The sequence below is a fragment of the Schistocerca cancellata genome, chromosome 6, assembly GCF_023864275.1.
Source record: "Schistocerca cancellata isolate TAMUIC-IGC-003103 chromosome 6, iqSchCanc2.1, whole genome shotgun sequence".
Taxonomy (NCBI): domain Eukaryota; kingdom Metazoa; phylum Arthropoda; class Insecta; order Orthoptera; family Acrididae; genus Schistocerca; species Schistocerca cancellata.
In genome coordinates this window covers 219761352-219774873 of record NC_064631.1, presented here as the reverse complement: position 1 = coordinate 219774873, position 13522 = coordinate 219761352, and positions in this window count along the sequence as shown.

Here is a 13522-nt window from a genome sequence, read left to right as displayed (position 1 = left end):
TTATGTATGGAAGATGGTGGGTATGAGTTACTAACTTGCATCTACATGTCTTTTTTTTATTAAACAATTTGTGATGGGAATTTAAAAGCAGTCGTTCCACATTATTAAGATTTATCGTGCAAATAATCCATGGAACGTGAAACTGAATAACTAATTAACTAACAAAATTTTTGTCTTACTGTCATGCCCGATATTTGCGTTTTTGGCGAACCTTGTTTTTTAAGGGCATTAGACCGAGGTGCAGACACATTTCTGGGCCTAACGTTGCGTCTCATTAGTGCTAAATAAAGCAAATAGCGCTAACTGTTTTCAGCTACAAGCTCCGTAACACTCAGCGACCTTAAACAGCTCTGCTTGCTGAGTTTTTTAAATTTTATACTGCTTTATGAGCCTTTACAACGTCTGATGACATTCCCACAATCGGGAGACGAAACGTTAGGCAGATAAGCATATGTTTGATCACGGTCTGATGCCCATAAAACAAAAGTTACGCAAAGTAGTTTTACCTTGTTCTTATACGTGTACCTGATCAATTTGCGAATGGAGAGCGTGAATAGTGATGGCTTGTACACACACACTGCGTGGCACAGTTAAAGGATCAATTTTTCGAAACCCCGTAACTGTCTCCCATAGCGACGCATAAGTTTGAAATTTCACTCAAACAACCTTTCTCTGTTACGGCACAAAAGTGTGGCGTACTGCGGCATCATCTTTGGGCTCTACAGTGCTTCAAACAGCAAGCTGTCGACACATGCGAAGAAAAGGCCAGATCTCAAAAGTTCACATGAAGTGTAAAGTGAGTTAATGATGCCACATTCAATCACATTCTGCCCAACACCACCATGAGAATGTCACTCGCTGGGAAGGTCCTCAACGTCATCTTACCCACAATTCAACCCTTGCTTTACGCCCTTGAGACGGAGGTCATGATCGCGACGCCCTTCGTTGAAATCACGCCGAGGAAGACATTTCAGACAGCACTGCCGCTCACAATCGACAAGAAAAAGCCTCAGAGGGTGGCATAATGAGCGTCACTGGAACCCCTCCTTGCATTGGGAGCAAACTTTTCGCGGACGGAAACAACAGTTCACATTGTGATGAGCAGCACGACGACGTTCTCAAAAACCATCGTTGACATTGCTGACGCCGCCCGGTTGTTTCAACCCTTCTCTAAGTACTTTGTGGGGCTGTAAGCCGACTGAACGTTACCGCACCGTTTTGGAATACAACATGACGGCAGTTTTTGCTCTCATGTACAGGATGGAACCACTTGAGACCGTTCAAAACTATTCGACGAAAGTTGAACATGATCTAAAGCAGCAAAGGGTGCATACGTATTTTCAACCCTCGTGTTTCGAGCTCTGTTGTGGCGCAACACGTGGGGTGGGTGGGGGGGGGGGTTCCTCTAAGGTCCCCCCCCCCCTCCTCGCGCTACCCACCAGTTCGGCAACACCCTGAGTGGCACCCACCAATATTTAATGAGAATTTTAAAAATGTGGCTTTACAGAGAAAACTTTCGAACTAGTTCTACGCCCATGCAGTAGTCAACAACCTGATACCCCTATGATGCCAGCTGTCTGCCTGTAGGCAAAAACTAGTCAAGGTGCACTCCCGAGAGGGTGCGATCAGATCTGGTGGGGATATAGTCCCACAATGTCCTTAGAGAAAGACTGAAACATCAGGGGGTTTCAGCAGTGTTAAAAGCGGTCAAGAACCTCGCCCTGTTGCTCATCAGAATGCGCTCTGTTTATTTCGATCGCGAAATATGTTGGGATCAACGCCTCAAGGGAAGGGGTGGTTTCATTGACGCCCTTTGTGCCACCCCTTGAGGCCTTTTCATGTCGATTCTGAGCGGCGGTGTGTCTGAAATTTTTTCCTCCCCAAAGAGAACATCGTGATTTCAACGCGTCAGGGCGCCATATTTCTGACTCCATAGGAGAGGCGTCAAAAGAAGGAGTGAGAGGGGGTGTGACAATCTTCCCATCGTGTGACAGGTCCACGGTGGCACTGGGCAGAATTCTGGTGAAACTTGGTGCCGATGTGGTATTACTAACAGACCTTACATGACACACGAGGACCTTGCAGTTTGAAGCTTCGCCGATCCCGAGGGTGACATCCCAGGGCGCTATACATTTGCACGGTTGCAGAGGAAGATTGTAGGCACCTGGGAGCGAAATTTCAAACTTAGGCGTCGGAATGGGAAACCATTATGAGGTTCCAAAAAAATGATCCTTTAATTGTGTTGCGCATTGTAGAAACGAGCCTAATGTCACCTGCACACCTCTGTGGGTCAGTAACAGATGGCTGAAGAACAAGCGTCGCTTATACACTAAAGATGTCACGTTGTACAGTGACGTATGGCTTGTTGCTTCGAGTTACACCAATTGAGATTTTTCAACATTTCCGTTACACTCTTTCACCGGCCAAACAAGCCTTGGCCATTCGGGCCACTTTTTTCCTACTGGCAGTACTGCCAAACCCGATAACCATGCCAGTCTCAGTGTAGAGCGCAAGTTTTACAACAAAAAAAATTAGCTCGCAACGCGGACGTTCAAGTTTTGCAGTAGCCGTAGCTTTTCTTAGATACTTCAGGACGGCTGTGCATACGACAGGCTCATAGGACAGACATATTTTTGTAGTTGTGCTTTAAAAACAGTTCTTATCAATATTGGCTATGCTGGACACAGAAGAGAAATGTCGTGAGAAAATGTCATTGAAAAACGTAAGTGCTTCTTCTTTAAGGCTTCGTCATAGGCAGTAGATTCGAACGAAGATTGTATTACTAAGTATATGCCTGTAACAGGTAGGGTTTAGACAAAAATAGGGAATCACAGCTAGAAATGCATGCTGGAACATAAATGCAGATGCTAACCGAGTTTGCAGATTGTGCTTTGGTATTTGACCACGAATGGCACGTTTGCGATGTCCTCAGAATGCTACAAGTGAGAGACGTGGTAAGCGCATTTTTCTGTGTAGTCTTGAATGTATTATGTCGCAGCTAAGTGATTTCGAACCGGGAGAGCGGTGTCCTGACCACACGCCCCTCCTATCCGCATCCTCATCTGAGGATGACACGGCGGTCGGATGGTCCCGATTGGGTCACTTGTGGCCTGAAGACGGAGTGCAAAGTGATTTCGAACATGAGCAAATTGTTGGTGCTCGTATGATGGATGTTCCCGTAACCAACATAGCCGAAGTGTTTGGTGCTTTAAGAGACACTGTATGGAAGATTTATACGACATACAGGGAAAGCAATAAAACATAATCCACTGAGACACAACGCTGACGAAAGCAGGTGTTGAGTGGTCGTAACAGACGATCATTGACGAGAATTGTTACGAAAAGTTAGAGGACGGCAGCTGCTGAAGTCACTGCAGAACTGAACGTCCCACTCGCAAACCCCGTCAGCACCAAAACAACACGAAGGAAGCTCCTTAAGCAGGGAATTGCAGGACTAGGTGGAGCTTCGAAACCACTGACCGTTGATGGAAATGCCCGTAACAGGAAAACTTAGTGTCGAAGCCATAAAAGTTGAGCTGTGGTGATGGAAGAAAGTAATTTTGTCGGAAGAGTATTGTTTTGCATTGTTTTCAGTTTATATCCGAGTTCATGTCCCAAGGTTGCAAGATGCGGTGAGCTTTTGGGCAGCCATATCGTTGTGTTTCATGTCCACCTTGGTTGCTCTGCAAGGTCAAACTATTGCCAAGGATTTTGTTACCATTTTGGCTGATCAGATCTATTCCAAAACCCAATGTTCGTTTCATACTATTAATGCTGTATCCCAAGATGACAGGGCCCGTTTTCACACAGCTCGCATCGTCCAGGACTGGTTTTGTGGGCACGAGGATCCGTTGTCACATCTCCCCTGGCCACCGCGGTCACCAGATCTCAGTATTATTGAGCGTTTGTGATCTGCTTTGCAGAGAAGTGACCGATATCCATCTCATCAGTGTTACCTGAACTTGCCACTATTTTGCAGGAAGAATGGTATCAGATTCCCTACATAATCGTACAAGATTTGTATTTTTCTATTCCAAGAGGACTGGAAATTGTTTTGGATGCCAACGATTTTTGTGCACCATATTAGGCATGGTAATGCTTTGCATTTTGTGGAGTTCACCCTGCCTACATCCTATAGCTCCATCTACATCTACATCTACGTAATTGCTTTGCAGGTCACAATTAAGTAACTGCACAGGGTTCATCCAACAATCTTTAAGCTTTTCCTGTACCGTTAAACTCTGGAAAGCGCGCGGGAAAAACGAACACTTAAATCTTTCCTTGCGAGCTCTGATTGCTCTTACTTTTTTTTATGATGATCATTCGTCCCTATGTATCTGGGCGCCAACAAAATATTTTCACATTCAGAGGGGAAAGTTGGTGATAGAAATTTCATCAGAAGATCCTGCCGCAACGAAACCGCCTTTGTTTTAATGACTGACACTCCAATTCGCGTATCACATCCGAGACATTCTCTTCCCTATTTCGCGATAATACGAAACGAGCTCTCCTTCTTTGAACTTTTTCAGTGTCCTCCGTAAATCTTATTTGATGTGGTTGGTTGGTTGGTTGGTTTGAGGAAGGAGACCAGACAGCGTGGTCATCGGTCTATTTGATGTGGATCCCATACTACGCTGCAGTACTCCAGAAGAGGACGAACAACCGTAGTGTAGGCAGTCTGTTTAGTAAAACTGTTGCATTTTCTGCCAATAAATTGCAGTCTTTGGCGCTTTTTCCTCATAGTATTATCTATGTGATCATTCCAGCTTAAGTTATTCGTAATTATAGTCCCCAAGTATTTAGTTGAAATCTCAGCGTTCAGGTTTGCTTGATTTATCGTGTAACGGAGATTTAGCAAATTACTTTTAGTACTCAGGTGGATGACAGCACACTTTTCATTACTTAGAATCAATTTCCAGTTTTAGAACCATACAGATATCTTGTCTAAATAATTTAGGAATTGATTTTGATCATCTGGCGACTTAACAAGGCGGTGATTGACGGTATTATCTGCAAAGAATTTAAGAGGGCTTCTCAGATTACTCCTAAATTGTTTATGTAGATCAGGAACAACTTTCCTCATTACTAAGTATTAAGCTTCGAATGAATGTCAATAATTGGATGTATAGGAATTATTTTGGGTGCAATAGAGGTCTCTGGCAGTTTTTCATCCTCGCATAAGTATTTTAATTCGTTTATTTGGCAATTTACACGCAGTGACCTATCTTTCACAGATGTTGAAAGTTTCGTCAAGTACTTTTTCGTATTGTCCTGTGATTCTAGCTAGTCCTGAAAGAAACCGAGCGATATGTTTAAGTCACTTGACTCGTATTCGGGTGGACGGTCATTCAGATCCCCTTCCGCTCACCCAGACTGAAGTTCTCTGTGATGTCCCCCCAAATCGCTTGAGACAAATGCCGGGATGGTTTCTTTGAAAAAGATAGCCTAATTTCCTTGCTCACTCTTTCCCTGGCCGAGTTTGGACTCTGCTTCTAATGACAACTCTTTCGACGGGACGCTAAACCCTCATTTTCCGTATTTGTTTCTGAAAGAGTCGTTCCCAACAAGTCATATGCGGCTCCAACGTAAATATTCTCACACTCCAAAGTCTTAGCTGCCGCATTAAATAACCCTTTGTGGTTTATACTATGTCTGAGTGTAAGATTATTGTTAAGACCTATTGCTGCACTTCGATCGTTACTTTTGCTACTCTTACGAATTATATTTGTCAGAGCATGAGTGGATATCTTTTTCAGTGTAGAGATAATTTCTTACTTGCCAGCCCAATGCGTTGGACTTCGTGTATTTAGCGTTACACGGGGAATACTTACGGAACAAGTTTTTAAATTGTACCACCTCAGCATGCTTGACCAAAACATTCGCAGATATTGTCAACTGTTTCGAAATACAGGGCTGCTTCTCAGTCAGCGTCCTGACTCCTATAGAATCTTTAAGGAGTAAATTGAATTGTAACGCGATTCATTTTTTTTGCACAGCGTTGTATACTAAAAAAAAGAATAAACTCCGCTTGAATGTGCCCTGAAAGCCCAGAGGTACCGACCGGCCGCCGTGTCATCCGGCCCCACAGGGGTCACTGTATGCGGATATGGAGGGGCAAGTGGTGAGACCACCGCTCTCCCGGCCGTATGTCAGTCTTCGAGACCGGAGCCGGTACTTCTCAATCAAGTAGCTCCTCAGTTTGCCTCACAAGGGCTGAGTGCACCCAACAGCGCTCGGCAGACCGGATGGTTACCCCTCCAAGTGGTAGCCCAGCCCGACAGGGTTTAACGTCGGTAATCCGACGGGAACCGCTGTTACCATTGCCGCAAGGTCGATAACTCACAGTTGCGTACGCCACTCATGAAAGATGCTGCGTCAAAGCCTCACAAGTGATCATATCTAGTCCCTTTCGATCTATATACTCAGTTGATTGATGTTCGTACTCTAAGAGAGATTGATCTTTGAGCTGGCAAAGGAGGTAAATGATTCGCATATCTTTGCCGCAGAATTGTTTTCAGAACAGACTTTCATTATTTTAACATAACGGAAGACTTCTCTTGACTGATGGATTTTACTAAATTTTCCACGTCGCTTTCCCATTTTAATTTTTCTTCTTTTCTAGAATTTCCATCGTTCCAGATATACTTTATCAGGGACAATGTCCCTATCTTTCCAGCCTAGTTATTCCCCTGCTGTTATCGCTGGATAGTTTTCTTCGCTGTGCAGTGGTTATTTTCCGCATATCCTCTCCCAGAAAACAAAATATCGCGATGTGCCTCGGTTCTCAAAAACAGGTGTGTCACTGCAGAGACCCACGCCGTAGCTTAGCAACAACTGGAGGCGAAGTGACTGGCGAGCAAAATTAATGTGTCCATCCCATTGTAACAATTTCAAGAAGCCCGTGAAATTCAGTAAAAACACGAAATACCATGTTATATTGAAACTCATGTTATCCACGCATATGTGATAAGAAGTAACTCATTTTTGTAAGACTTTCTAAACCATTATAGACGAATTTCAAGCATTAAGCAGTGTTTTTGTCAGAAAATTAATCTTCTCGTATAGGAAATGTTTGACAAGTCTAGTGTATCACCTTGGCATCTTGAAATACACGTTATACCTGCACATATGGTAAGAAATAACTGATTTTGAAAGAATTTCTAACCCACTATAGTCGAATTTTAAGTATTAAACCCTATTCTTGTCAGAAAGCTAATTTGTTTCTTAAATCACAGAAGTAAATTATGATTTGAAGTCTTTGTTTCTACTTTCGTATAGTTAAATAAGGCTTTATCGTCTTTGTGCCAGTGCAGCTCGTATCCTGAAATCCAGTTTAACGATGACCGGTTCTCTAGGCTTTTCGTTACCCAAATACTGAATCATTAGACGTGTCTGGAATTCGAGGTGTAAATGTTACGGTGATTGTCTTCGCTGCCAACTTAGAACAATCAGATAATCCCATCGAGGCACTGATGCATTATTGGTCGTTACAATATCTGTTTTTATAGAATGTCTGTATTTTCAAAGTACTATAACCTCCAGACATGCATACAGCTGTGGTAAATTGTACGAAATGGATTCCCATTTTGCGAATCCAGATTGACGTGAGCTGTTTGCGATACAAGAATATTTGTTCGCTACCGGGACTCGAACTCGGATTTCCTGCTTATCAAGAGCAGCTTTCGTAATTACTTTGGCTGTCCGAGCAAGCCTCTAGCACCGATCCAGACTTCGATATGTCACGGAGTCGACAACCCTTACGCTCACACATTTAGCATTTCTCGCACAGGGAGAGACAAATATTTTATAGCCATTTTAACACGTCGAGGCATGATTATTGATGGTTATGGTGTATGTATCTTCACATTACGATGTAATTCAGACATTGTAATCATCAATAAGTACAGAATGGCAGTCTGCAACGACTAGTATGCCCAATAATTGAAATTAGAAAATAGAAAATTGAAATATGAAAGTTGCAATGTACCAGCCTACATTCAAACTTTGTAAGTAGGCTTTTGCACGATGGACAGCCATTTTGGGTTTTTCATCGTCTCAGTGACGCTCTCCCGTGGCTTAAGCAAATGAGTCACCATTCGAGCTTTACTTCTTTGTGTATATTCGATATCCGGTGTTATTCCTGTTTGGTGTGTGTTTCACACACTTAAACCACAATCTACAACGTGCCGCACAGGTAATTTCTAAGTAGTCTTCTTTGTTGACACATCGCATTTTCGCAGTATCCCACCAATAAAGCGAAGTCAATCACCAACTATACCTACGAGTAAACCTATTCTATCAGTCCACTTTGAACCCCTACATAATGTCAAACCCAGCTATTTACTCGAGTTGAATCCAATATCGTGACACAACGATTATAGGATACAATGTCTTTGCATTTAGTTAAGTGCAAAATTCTGAACATATAAACGAGGTGGCCAACCTTTGCACCGCCCTGAAATAATTTTACGATGTTGTCACAGAAGAGACAAATCGTGATTCTGCTTCCTTCTTTGCCTCTGTGCTATACACATAGTCAACTAAAGTCAGGGTATAGCGATATGCCGATTTGAAGATGGACCAAATGTCGCGTATATTAGCCACAGAAGGGCAGTGCATTGGCGGAGCTCTCATTTGTACTCAGGTGATAAAGTGAACATGTTTCGACGTGATTATGGCCGGACGACGGGAATTAACAGACTTTGAAAACGGAATGGCAGTTAGAGCTAGAAGCATGGGACATTTTATTTCGGAAATCGCTAGGGAATTCAATATTCCAAGCTCCACAATGTCAACAGTGTGCCGAGAATACCAAGTTTCAGGCATTACCTCTCACTCTCATCATGGACAACGCTGTGGCCGACGGCCATCACTTAACAACAGAGAGCAGCAGTGTTTGTGTAGAGTTGTCAGTGTTAACAGACAAGCAACACTGCGTAAAATAACCGCAGATATCAGTGTGGGACGAACATAACAGTTAGGATAGGGGGCGAAATTTGGCGTCAATGGGCTATAGCAGCTGACAACAGAAGCGAGTGGCTTTGCTAACAGCACAACATCGCCTGCAGTGCCTTTCTCCTAGTCGTATTAGTCCCAGTTTCAGTTGGTAACACGGACATGGGTCCAAGTTGTCAACAAGGCACCATGCAAACTGGTGGTGGGTTCATAATGGTGTGGGTTGTGTTTGCATGGAATGGACTAGAAACGGTTATGTTCGGCTTATTGGAGACCATTTGCAGCCATTCGTGGACCTAATTTTCCCAAACAATGACTGAACTGTCACCGGGTCACAATTGTTCGCGATTGGTCTGATGGATATTCTGGATAATACGAGCGAATGATTTGACCACCCAGATCATTCGAGATGAATCCCGTCGAATATTTACGGAAGATATTCTAGAAGTCACTTCGTGCATAAAATCGTGCACCGGCAACACTTTCGCAAATATGGGCAGCTATAAAGGCAGCAAGGCTCAATATTTCTGGAGGGGACTTCCAACGACATATCGAGTCTATGCCACGTAGAGTTGAAGCACTACGTCGCGCAAAAGGAGACCCGACACAATATTGGGAGGTATTCCATCACTTTTGTGATCCTAGTGTGGATCTACAATATAGGAAGGAGAATGTGAGCCTGATCCCTGGTTCTACGTAGATCTACTGGAAGATACTGTAGTCACTGACAGTAAGTCATAATATACTACTGGCCATTAAAATGGCTACGCCACGAAGTTGACGTGCTACAGACGCGAAATTTAACCGATAGGGAGAAGATGCTGTGATATGCAAATGATTAGCTTTTCAGAGCATTCACACAAGGTTGGTGCCGGTGGCGACACCTACAACGTGCTGACATGAGGAAAGTTTCCAACCGATTTCTCATACACAAACAGCAGTTCACCGGCGTTACCTGGTGAAACGTTGTTGTGATGCCTCGTGTAAGGAGGAGAAATGCGCACCATCACGTTTCCGACTCTGATAAAGGTCGGATTGTAGCCTATCGCGATTGCGGTTTACCGTATCACGACGTTGCTGCTCGCGTTGTCGAGATCCAATGGAATCGGTGGGTTCAGGAGGGTAATACGGAACGCCTTGCTGGATCCCAACGGTCTCGTATCACTAGCAGTCGAGATGACAGGCATCTTATCCGCATGGCTGCAACGGATCGTGCACCCACGTCTCGACCCCTGAGTCAACAGATAGGGACGTTTGCAAGACAACAACCATCTGCACGAACAGTTCGACGACGTTTGCAGCAGCACGGACTATCAGCTCGGAGACCACGACTGCGGTTACCCTTGACGCTGCATCACAGACAGGAGCGCCGGCGATGGTGTACTCAACGACGAACCTGGGTGCACGAATGGCAAAACGTCATTTTTTCGGATGAATCCAGGTTCTGTTTACAGCACCATGATCGTCGCATCCGTGTTTGGCGACATCGCGGTGAACGCACACTGGAAGCGTGTATTCGTCATCGCCATACTGGCGTATCACCCGGCGTGATGGTATGGGGTGCCATTGGTTACACGTCTCGGTCACCTCTTGTTCGCACTGACGGCACTTTGAAAAGTGGACGTTACATTTCAGATGTGTTACGACCCGTGGCTCTACCCTTGATTCGATCCCTGCGAAACCCTATACTTCGGCAGGATAATGCACGATTACATGTTGCAGGTCCTGTACGGGTCTTTCTGGATACAGAAAATATTCGAATGCTGCCCTGGCCAGCACAATCTCCAGATGTCTCACCAACTGAAAACGTCTGGTCAATGGTGGCCGAGCAACTGGCTCGTCACAATACGCCAGTCATTACTCTCGATGAACTGTGGTATCGTGTTGAAGCTGCATGAGCAGCTGTACCTGTACACGCCAGCCAAGCTCTGTTTGACTCAATGCCCAGGCGTATCAAGGACGTTATTGCGACCAGAGGTGGTTGTTCTGGGTACTGATTTCTCAGGATCTATGCACCCAAATTGCGTGAAAATGTAATCAAATGTCAGTTCTAGTATAATATATTTGTCCAATGAATACCCGTTTATCATCTGCATTTCTTCTTGGTGTAGCAATTTTAATGGCCAGTAGTGTAATAATCACGCACACTGAAAATATTATCCTACAGTGTCTCCTCGTGGTGAACGTACGAGCTGATCGTTTTTATTTTTATTTTTTTAGTGACCTGTCACTCGTTGATAACGTCGAAGAAGCTGTAGTAAAACAGAAACAATAACGTAAATCTGGCGGTAGTTTACGGCAGTCCCCCTGAGGGACGGCCGTGCCTCGCGAAGGCTGTCAGAAACCACCCTCGCCAGACACCCCACGGACAAAAGAAGGGACGGCAGCGGCGCAGTAAATCTTTGAGGCAGACAAAGCCGGCGGGCGGGGGCGGCGAGGACGAGGACGGTAATTCCGATATCGGCTGCGGCGGCGGCGGCGGCGGCGGCGGCGAAGTTGATTCAGTGGGCGGCGGAGCGGCCCCTCGCCGTCTGCAAAGTTTGGCAGACAGGCGGGACGGGAGACGCGCAGGCGGGCGGGCTTAAAGCGGCATTAGGGCCGCGACGCGGGCCGCTGCAGGTGTTCGCTTTCACAAGCGGTGGGGGCGGCGGGCGCGGAGGCGGCGAGGGCGGCGGCGGCGGCGGCGGCGGCGTGGGTGGGGGCCGTCTGGGTCGCGTCTGCCGTTCACAATGCGCCAGACGGCGGCTGCAGCCACCCGCCTTCCAGAGGGGGCTTTCCCACCGCGCGCTGTCACAACTCAGTTGCGTCACAGGGCCCGAGTAGTACTGTGTGCGGGGTATTTATACCCGCACCAGAGGCATAAAGTGACTGATAGCTGCAGTACGACCGAAAAGTCGCCCTCACGAAGATACACTGCCGGGGGAGAAATATAGTGCACCCTTTTAGACGTTTTCAATTCAATCAAGATACGATGGTTGGAACTTTAATAGTGGCAAGTACATTACTGGCCATTAAAATTGCTACACCAAGAAGAAATGCAGATGATAAACGGGTATTTATTGAACAAGTATATTATACTAGAACTGACACGTGATTACTTTTTCACGCAATTTGGGTGCATAGATCCTGACAAATCAGTGCCCAGAACAACCACCTCTGGCCGTAATAACGGTCTGGATATTGGGTCAAACAGAGCTTGAATGACGTGTAGAGGTACAGCTGCCCATGCAGCTTCCACACGATACCACAGTTTATCAAGAGTAGTGACTGGTGTATTGTGACGAGCCTTTTCAAAGTCGGAAACGTGATGGTACGTTTTATCCTCCTTACACGAGGCATCACAACAACATTTCACCAGGCAACGCCGGTCAACTGCTGTTTGTGTATAAGAAATCGGTTGGAAACTTTCCTCATGTCAGCACGTTGTAGGTGTCGTCACAGGTGCCAACCTTGTGTGAATGTTCTGAAAAGCTAATCATTTGCATATCACTGGATCTTCTTCCTGTCGATTAAATTTCGCGTCTGTAGCGTGTCATCTTCGTGGTGTAGGAATTTTAATGGTCTGTACTCTATTTATTTAGAGCTCGAAACAAATCGATATGTGTTTGTGTATAATCCGTTGCCATATATGTGGAAGTCGTAGTATATTCTTAGCTGTGCCAGTTGTGTTGACAGTTCGAGGGGCGCGGTCTATTGCCCGACGAATTAGTAGCAGTTCTGAAGCGAATGCCGTGAAGTTTAGAAATCGAGTTGAACTTACGAGAGTTTAAGTCAGGGGAGCGCAGTAGGTGGTATAGCACTTAACAGCCCCATCAGTCAAACAAATTTGTGTCGATTAAATTTCGCGTCTGTAGCGTGTCATCTTCGTGGTGTAGGAATTTTAATGGTCTGTACTCTATTTATTTAGAGCTCGAAACAAATCGATATGTGTTTGTGTATAATCCGTTGCCATATATGTGGAAGTCGTAGTATACTCTTAGCTGTGCCAGTTGTGTTGACAGTTCGAGGGGCTTGGTCTATTGCTTGACGAATTAGTAGCAGTTCTGAAGCGAATGCCGTGAAGTTTAGAAATCGAGTTGAACTTACGAGAGTGTAAGTCAGGGGAGTGCAGTAGGTGGTATAGCACTTAGCAGCCCCATCAGTCAAACAAATCAGTAACAGCTTGCACTGTACGTGCTTGAGCATTGTCCTGCAAAATGAGGGCCAGGTCCTGCAGAAAGTGTCATCACTTCTGTCTCTATGTTGTCCATTTTTGGAACACAACCTACGACCAGCTTCACGGAATTCGCTTCAGAACTGCTACAAATTCGTCGGGCAATAGACCAAGCTGCTCGAATTGTCAGCACAACTGGCACTGCTAGTAGTATCCTACGACTTCCACATCGCTGGCAACGGGTTAATCACAGTACTGGTGACTATTTTGAAGGTCAGTAAAACTTTGAAACACGTATCTATATTGTACGAGCTGTAAATAAATAGTTGCCACTATTAAAGTTCCAACCCTCGTAAATTGGTGCAGTTGTGCCTATGAAATACATGCAATGATTACATTTACAGAACAATAACA